Consider the following 8,997-nt stretch of genomic DNA (forward strand, 5'->3'; position numbering starts at 1 on the left):
CCTACCTATGGCTGAGCCTGAACCTATAGCCAGTGCTTTCTCTGATAGGCTCTATGCATGCTGCTAGGATTGTGTGATGCTGCACCTCTAGCTAGATGAATGAAGGCTATAAGGGAAAGCCACAAGTGACTCCTGGAGTCAGAGTTGAGAGAGAAAAATTGTTTCTGGGAGAATCAGGAAAGCTTCTGGGAAAAGATGGCTTTTGAGCTAGCCCCTGAAAGTTGGATTTGCTTTAACAGTTAGAGATGGGGAGAGAAGCAGTGGAGGTCTCTTGGAGGTTTTGTTAAAGCTGGTCAGTAGATCCTAGGCTTTGCTGGGTAGGAAAATTCTGATCCATGAAATTAATAGGCTGGGCACAGTGGCTCATGCCTGTAATCCCAGCATTTTGAGAGGCTAAAGTGGAAGGACCACTTGAGCCCAGAAATTCAAGACCAGCCTGGGCCACATAGGGAATATTTTGTATTTTGTCACTACAAAAATAATAAAAAATATTAGCAGGCATGGTGGTGCACACCTGTGGTCCCAGCTTCTTGGGAGGCTGAGGTGGGAGGGTTGCCTGAATCCAGGAGGTTGATGCTGCAGTCAGCCATGATCATGCCGCTGCATTCTAACCTGGGCAACAGAGCGAGACCCCCTCTTAAAAAAAGAAAGAAAGAACGAAATTAATAGGTGTGTAGTATGAAGTAGGGATGAAGTACCAAGGGAATTTCTGGCTCATAACTTGAAGGTAGAAATCTGTAGGTGCTTGGAAGGTAGGAGTCCTGGGCGAGGTTGTGGTTTGTTTAGTCGCAATGGGCTGCAGCGAGAATATGGTGATGTCAGAGTAAGATGCCAAGGTGTGGCTTGCCTATGGTCACTAAAAGCGTGGGCTTCAGAGTCAGACCAGCCTACGTAGCATTTTCGTGCTGTGTGGGTTTCGTCAAGTTCTCTTTGAGTTTGTTTCTTTATCCTTTAAGTGGCTATAACCATGGAATTTACCATGTAGGTAATTATATTAAGATTAAATGAGATAATGCATATCAAGCACTTAGCATGGTGCTCATACATAGCAGTTGCTCAATAAAGCTTGTCTAGCGTTAAGTTATATAGATTATTGATTTTTTTGCAGCATACTTTATCACTCAATAATTATATAGTAACCTAACATTGTTTCATAACTATGTTTACAATGATTACATTGTTGCTTTCCATGACTTTCTATTATTTTTATTTTTAGCTATACCTGCTGGAATGGGACAACTTTCTATCCCATCTTCCTTCAGTCAGATCCCCTCAGCTGCCCGCCCCTGCTGTCACCCTGAGCCTTTCTGCTCTATTCTGATGGTTTTCTCAGGTTCTGGGAAGGGGTTTATTCATTTACTTTTCTTTCAGGCCCTCTTTTCACATGTGACTAGTCGGTCAAGACTTTGTGCAATCTTTTCCCATCTGGATCGTTTCCTGAAAAAAATGTTTTTAAGTTTCTGGTCCATTCATGACACTATTCCTTGTTGTTCGGGGTATTACAGATGATTACTCAATATTTTTTAACTTTTTGGTGTTTTTATAAAGTTTGGGGGGAAAAAGAGCTAAGAGTGTGGGCTCCAAAGTACGTTTTGACAAGGACAACTTGGTAAGTTTCCTGCCCCAGTGTGTAGGCCCAAGGGGGTGGCAATTAGGATTAAGCGTCTGACAATCCTGATTTCCACAGAAGCCCGCCTCCTGCTCAGAAAGCGTGTTCTCCTGTGGCTCACCTCCTCACGAAGTTCCCAGTGGCCCTAGAGGACACACGGGCTGTCTCCCTGGTAACAGTTAAGCCCTCACTCCTTGACCTATCAGTCCTTTTATAACTTAGGCCAAGGTTTAAATTTTAGCTAAAATTATTACTGCATTCCTCCAGAAGAAACTCATTGTGTGGGCATACTGAGATTTATCTAATCGATTGAATCTCCATAGATTTATCTAATCTGTTGAACATCTCCATCAGTTTTGATAACTAATGATAGTTGTCAAAATTCCTGTTTTACCTTTAAAAATAAGAGCTGAAACTATAGCCGGTGGGGACTACTAGAGCGGGGAGGGAGGGACAGCCGCAAGGGTTGAATAATTATTGGGTACTATGCTCAGTACCTGAATGATGGGATCATTTGTACTCCAAACCTCAGCATCAAACAGTATACCCAGGTAACAAACCTACACATATCTCCCATGAATCTAAAATAAAAGTTGAAAAACAAAAAAAAAAAAAAGATTCTTACCACGTTAAATAAATAAATAAGAGCTGGATTTGCTGCCCCCTTGTGTCTTAGAACAGCCATAACAACATCATCATTTGTATCCTTTCTTATTCCTTACCAGCTCGGGTTTCACCTGGCCTGATTGCTCAAATTACACCTCGGGGTTTAGGAGACCACATCTCTCAGTTGCAAAGAGCTCTCCTAAGGGAAAGGCTTTTATTACCAGCACCAAGTTCAGCTCTGTCTGATTGCTAAGGTTTGAATCATCAGAACAGAAAGAAATTTGGCATGGAACAGATTTACCAAGACACAGTTAGCAGGTACTCAGGTACCAAAAAAGATGTATTTTATAATATCACTAACTCAGATACCAAGCGCTACTCAGAAAGCAGGCTAGGAAAATTCATTTTAATGGATGTTTCATTCTTTTATTTACCTGATGTTACTGAGTGCCAGACACCGTTCTTGGCATTAGAAAACAAAACTGAACAAATACAATAAGCAAATAGGCAAACAACTACTGCAATATAACGCTAGTTAGTGATAAGTACTAACATGAAAATGAACTAATGGTAAATAAATAGAGGGTAATAGGGTGATTCATGGAAACCACTCAGAGGGTGACATGCAGAAACGTGAATGAAGTAACAGCAAGCCATGGGAAGGTCCAGGGAAGAGTGTAGGTAAAAGAAACTGCAAGGGCAAAAGTGTTGAGGTAGAAAGAGTCTGGTATGTTTGAAGAACAGCAAGAAAGTCAGTATGGTAAGAGCAGAGTGAGGGAGGCTGAAGTGGCAAGAGATGAGATGGAAAGATAGGTAGACCTTGTATGTATGATGAGAAAATTGGATATTACTCTGAAAGTGATGTGAATCCATTGGAGAATTGAACAGGGGAGCAGTATGATTTAAATTACATTTCGAAGCTGTCATTCTGACTGCTGGGCAGAAAAATGAATCTAGGTGACAAAAAAGGAAGTAGGATGGTAAAACAGAAAATTATTGCAGACAGAAATATTCCCATCACCCTAGAATAGAGACTGCCTCAAGACAGAGTTCTTTATTGCTTAGACCTTTGTGTCTTAGGTTAGTGATCCCTGGAGTTAGTGTGGGTCATGAAGTTGATGAGAAGCCCTACTGGGCCAGGGCTCTCTTTTCCTTCTCTTGTTACCACATAAAATTTGTATGGGATTCAGTTGACCTTTTTAAAGAAGGATGAAACTCCTGGTTGAAAATTGAGCTCTGGTAGCTGATAAGATGGCATGTAGGCACTCCCCCAGGGTAGATGACCTGCTTAGGAGAGGTGAGGACACTGACACAATGGCTGGACAGCAGGTGAAGGAAAAGCTGGGGAGGGGACAGGTGCCCTCACCTATTCTTAAATAAATATTTTGGGATAAGGAGTCTTGTCTTAAAGCTCCTCACATAGACAAAAAGAAGTGAAGGAACTGGAGAACGGGGTGGAGTAGGATGTGGAAGTAGGATGACTAGAAGGTACAGAGTTACCATCTTCAGATATCTGAAGGACTATTTTTTTTTTCACGGAAGGATTAGCATTGTTTTCTCAGCCTCCTGATACAGAGAAGAATTAAAAAGGCGGGATAATATTTACAACCTGTATTAGTCTGTTCTCACACTGCTAATAAAGACATACCCAAGACTGGGTAATTTATAAAGGAAAGAGGTTTAATAGACTCACTGTTCCACATGGCTAGGGAGGCCTCACAATCATGGCGGAAAGCAAACGAGAAGCAATGGCATGTCTTACATGGCAGCAGGCAAGAAAGCGTGTGCAGGGAAACTCCCATTTATAAAACCATCAGATCTCATGAGACTTATTCATTTACTTGAGAATAATATGCGGGAAACCACCTCCATGATTCAATTATCTCCACCTTGCCTCACCCTTGACACATGGGGATTATTACAATTCGAGGTAAGATTTGGGTGGGGACACAAGCAAACCATATCACAACCCAAAGCAAGAGAGTAATTTCCATCAGAGCGGCTAATGGTAAGGTAGGCTGCCTTGTGGAATGAGGTTCCATTACTGCAAGCATTCAAGCAACAGTGGGAGGCCTGTGGGTGAGTGTTCCAGACTCCCAGATGGCACCCAGGGATACTTGCCTCCTGGTGTTCATACCTTGTTTAGTGAATAGCATTAACTATGTAACCAATAAGATACTGCGGAAATGACAGTGTTACTTCTGGTACTAGGTTATAAAAGACATTGTGGTTTCTACTTCCCTGGTATTTGGATTATTGCCTCTGGAAAAACCAGTCATCATGTCAGGAGGATGCTCTAGCAGCTTTTTGAAGAAGCCCATGAGATTAGAAACCTGAGGCCTCTTAACAACAGCCAACAATGCAAGTGAGCTGTTTTAGAAATGGATCTTCCGACTCCAGTCAAACTCTCAGGTCATTATGACCCTGGTCAACATCTTAACTGCATCCCGATGAGAGACCCTGAGCCCAACTGACTCAGTTAAGCCATGTGTTAATTCCTGACCCACAAAAACTTTATGAGATAATAACTGCTTTGGGTGAATTAAGCCAAGTTTTAGGACAACTTTTTATGTAGCAATAGATAACTAATTTTGTGCCGTACAAGAAATTCACACATCAGCTGGAACTGAAATCAAATGGCTTTCTGAAGCCCTTTTTAGCCCAGATCTTTGATTTTTGACAGTCACTTTATTGGAAAAGAAGTGAAGTTAGACTCAGCTCCCGGCCATCCTTAAGATATATTTGCCTCTTTTCTCTCTAGCTAATTTTAGCAATCCTCCAGAGCACTGGGCAGCCAAATGTTTCAGCTACCTGGACAGGGCCCAAGGCTGGCTTTCGAGAGATGCCATTACATTATAGACTTTATCACTTATGTGTTGCTACAGAGCTCATATTGAATAATTCTCTAGACACTGAGAATAGACAATCTCATTAAGTTTTTAAAAATAACGCCATGGATGTATACACAAATTAGGTGCTTATATGTAATACATACATACATATAAATACATGTTTACATGTGGATATACCTTTTTAGGCATATATGCATTTAATCAGATAACTCACATGTTATATATGTACGCATAAACAAAATAATCTATGTAGACTTGACTTTCTAGAAATCTGACATTTCTAAAAGTCAACACAGAGACCACATTCACCTCAAGAGCTGGACAAATACTACCAAATGAACTAAAGCCCCTGCTACTGTCTTACTAACTAATAACTTATCAGTTTTACTTGAAGGAGAAGAATAGTCATTAAAGGTCCTCGAACCCTATAAACATCTCTACCACTGTGGGAGCCTATCAAAATTTTTGTATAATTTTTCTGATTGATGGTCAATTGTAAACACTAATTTAATGCTTGTCTCTGTACTGTGGTCCCCCCTTATACATGGGAGATACATTCCAAGATCCTCAGTGGATACATGAAACTGCAGATAGTACTGAAACCTATATATACTACGTTTTTTCCTATACACACATACCTATGATAAATTATATGATATATGATAATTTATAAATTACACAGAGTGGGCAGAGTGTGGTGGCTTACGCCTGTAATCTCAGCACTTTGGGAAGCCAAGGCGGGCAGATCACGAGGTCAAGAGATTGATACCATCCTGACCAACACGGTGAAACCCCATCTCTACTAAAAATACAAAAATTAGCTGGGTGTGGTGGTGCATGCCTGTAGTTCTACTCAGGAGGCTGAGGCAGGAGAATCGCTTGAACCTGGGAGGTGGAGGTTTCAGTGAGCCGAGATCGCGCCACTGCACTCCAGCCTGGGTGACAGAGCAAGACTCCATCTCAAAAAATGAAACAAACAAACAAACAAAACTTACACACAGTAAGAAATTAACAACAATAATAAAATAGAACAATGATTAGATATACTGTAATAAAAATTATGTAAATGTGGTCTCTCTTTCTCAAAATATCTTATTGCTCTGTGTTCACCTATTTTCAAACCATGGTTGACCATGAGTAACTGAAACCATGGATAGCAAAACCTTGGATAACGGGGGAGCTCATGTACTAAGCACCCCAGAAGGATGTGCAGACCACCTCTGCCTTTGGTTTATGTGGAATGTCACCCCCAGCAAAACCCATCTTGTGCTAACAACACACAGTTTATGGTGTTTCTGTAAGAAACCTTAACTTGTCCTGAGAATTTGAAGTGGAATCCTTCCGCTTCCAGAGATCTTTGTTATTAGCTCTCATGACCTATCTATCTTGGCATGATGTGATGGTTGTATGAATGCCAGCAAATCACTATAGACTCTAAGTTCACTGACAGCAGAGTCTGCCTTCTTTGTAAATAAATACTTTACTCTTACCACACATACTGAAATATAGTAGAGGTCAACAAATGTTTCTTAAATGTTGAGGGGTCTTTTGGTCTTATATAGTTCAGGTGGTTGGGGTATGGAGTAAAGGATTTAAATATTTGGCCAATCAAATGAAAAAGGGAAGCTGTCCTGGATTTGTTTTAAGTGATGATCCAGGACAGAGGATTTGCTCAGGACTTAGCAGTAGAATGATGCTCTACCTGAAAATCTTGTTTGTTTTTGCTGAGTAGGTATTGAGCACTTTCTCACTATTTTTCTTTCCCTTCTCACATTGGTAGCTGCAAACATAGAGCTTGTTTTATGGTACTCCTATAACACATGTATACATCTATGCACCAAATCCAGTCCTGGATCCATCTTATTTACAGTTTTATTCCCTTTTACCTTCTGCTTTTGTTTTTACTATTAAAATTTTTTTTAATTTCAAATTTTCAAATGCAACTCCTCGAAATTCTTCATAATCATTCTTCATAATTCCTCATAATTCTTCAAAAAGAATTCCTTAAAATCATCTAATTTAGTACATAATTAAGTTGTCTGTGTTATCTCAAACACGCCTTTTTATAGTTGATTTGATTCAATCAGAAAGTTCACATATGACATCGGGTCGTGCGTCTCAATTCTTTTTAACTTTATAGCAGTCCTCCTTCCCCCTCTTCTTCTTTACCATTTATTTATTTGGGAAAAAAATCATGTATCTTGTAGAATTGCTCACATTTTGGACTTTGCTGATACATTCTTGTGGTTTTTGTCTGAGACGTTTCCTCATACTTCGTATTTCCTCTAGACTATCTACAGGCCTGATCAGATATGTTTTGTTTTTTTTTTTTTTTTTGAAATCTCACTCTGTCACCCAGGCTGGAGTGCAGTGGCATGATCTTGGCTCACTGCAACCTCCGCCTTCCGGGTTCAAGCGATTCTCCTGCCTCAGGCTCCTGAGTAGCTGGGATTACAGGCACGTGCCACCATGCCCAGCTAAATTTTGTATTTTTAGTAGACAGGGTTTCATCATGTTGGTTAGGCTGTTCTCGAACTTCTGACCTCGTGATACACCCGCTTTGGCTTCTCAAAGTGCTAGGATTACAGGTGTGAGCCACCGCACCCAGCCAGATTTGGATTTTTTAATGTGACTATTTCAGTGCTAGTGTTGGACAGTTCCTGTAGCGTTATATTAGGAGACACGTGATGTCTGATTGCCTTTCTTTTCTTAATTGATCAGTAAGATCAGATGGTGTCAGCCTGACCCATCCACTATAAAGTTCCCCACAACATCTTAATTAATGAGTTTAGCAGAGTTAGATTTTTTTCTTTATCATTATTTCTTTAGGACTGCAAAATAGTGATATTCTGATCCTATTGTTCCCTTTTATGTTTTATTTATTTACTTTTTGAGATAGAGTCTTGCTCTGTCACCCAGGCTGGAGTTCAGTGGCGCAATCTCAGCTCACTGCAACCTCCACCACCTGGGTTCAAGTAATTCTCATGCCTCAGCTTCCCTAGTAGCTGGGATTACCAGTGTGCTCCACCAGGCCCAGCTAATTTTTTTGTATTTTTAGTAGAGATGGGGTTTCACCACATTGGACAGGCTGGTCTCAAACTCCTGACCTCAAGTGATCTCCCTACTTGGCCTCCCAAAGTGCTGAGATTACAGGTGTGAACCACTGCGCCTAGGCCCCTTTTCTTTTATTAATTGTAATTCTTCTCTAAAGAATAGCTTCCCCTCAACTATTATTTGGTTATCACAAAATGCAGATTACATAAGAAGGCCAAGATAAATATGTAATATTTTTCCCTTGCCTATTTTTGAAGTAAATAGTTGGTATTTTTTAATTTAAAATATCATTATTAATTTATGGATTTTTAGCATATTTGATGTACTTCAATGAGTTGTGGCCATTATTCTTTTTGATGATCCAATTATTTTGTTTTTGGCCAGTGAAAGCTTCTTCAGGTTAGTTTCATTTGCCTTTTGTCTTTTGATGTGACAGTAGGAATTTTTGAAATCTGGACAAGAAAATATTCCAGGCTCATTTTATACATTTATTGACTTATATCTGAATGAATTATTTTTCCAGAAAGTTCTGATCACTTTTGGTGATCCAGGTGCTGTGAGGTACTTGTTGCTAACGGATTGATGATTTATTTCTTTCAGGTCTGTGTAATAGACAAAGTTAGGAAGTTCATAATTTTTATGGGCAATACAATTTCATTATGATATAATACTTATATTTCCCATTCAAATTCAGATAATAGGAATTTTTATTTACCATCTTAGATTTTATGTATTTCTAATCTCTTTTTGATTACCATAAAAATCTTGGTTCCCAGTAACATTAATAGAAGGACTAATACAATGTGTTACTTACTCTATTAAAATAAAAATAATAACACTGTAATTACTCCCCATCCCCACACTTCAGCCTCCATG

The sequence above is a fragment of the Gorilla gorilla genome, chromosome 2 (genome assembly GCF_029281585.2).
Source record: "Gorilla gorilla gorilla isolate KB3781 chromosome 2, NHGRI_mGorGor1-v2.1_pri, whole genome shotgun sequence".
Lineage (NCBI taxonomy): Eukaryota > Metazoa > Chordata > Mammalia > Primates > Hominidae > Gorilla > Gorilla gorilla.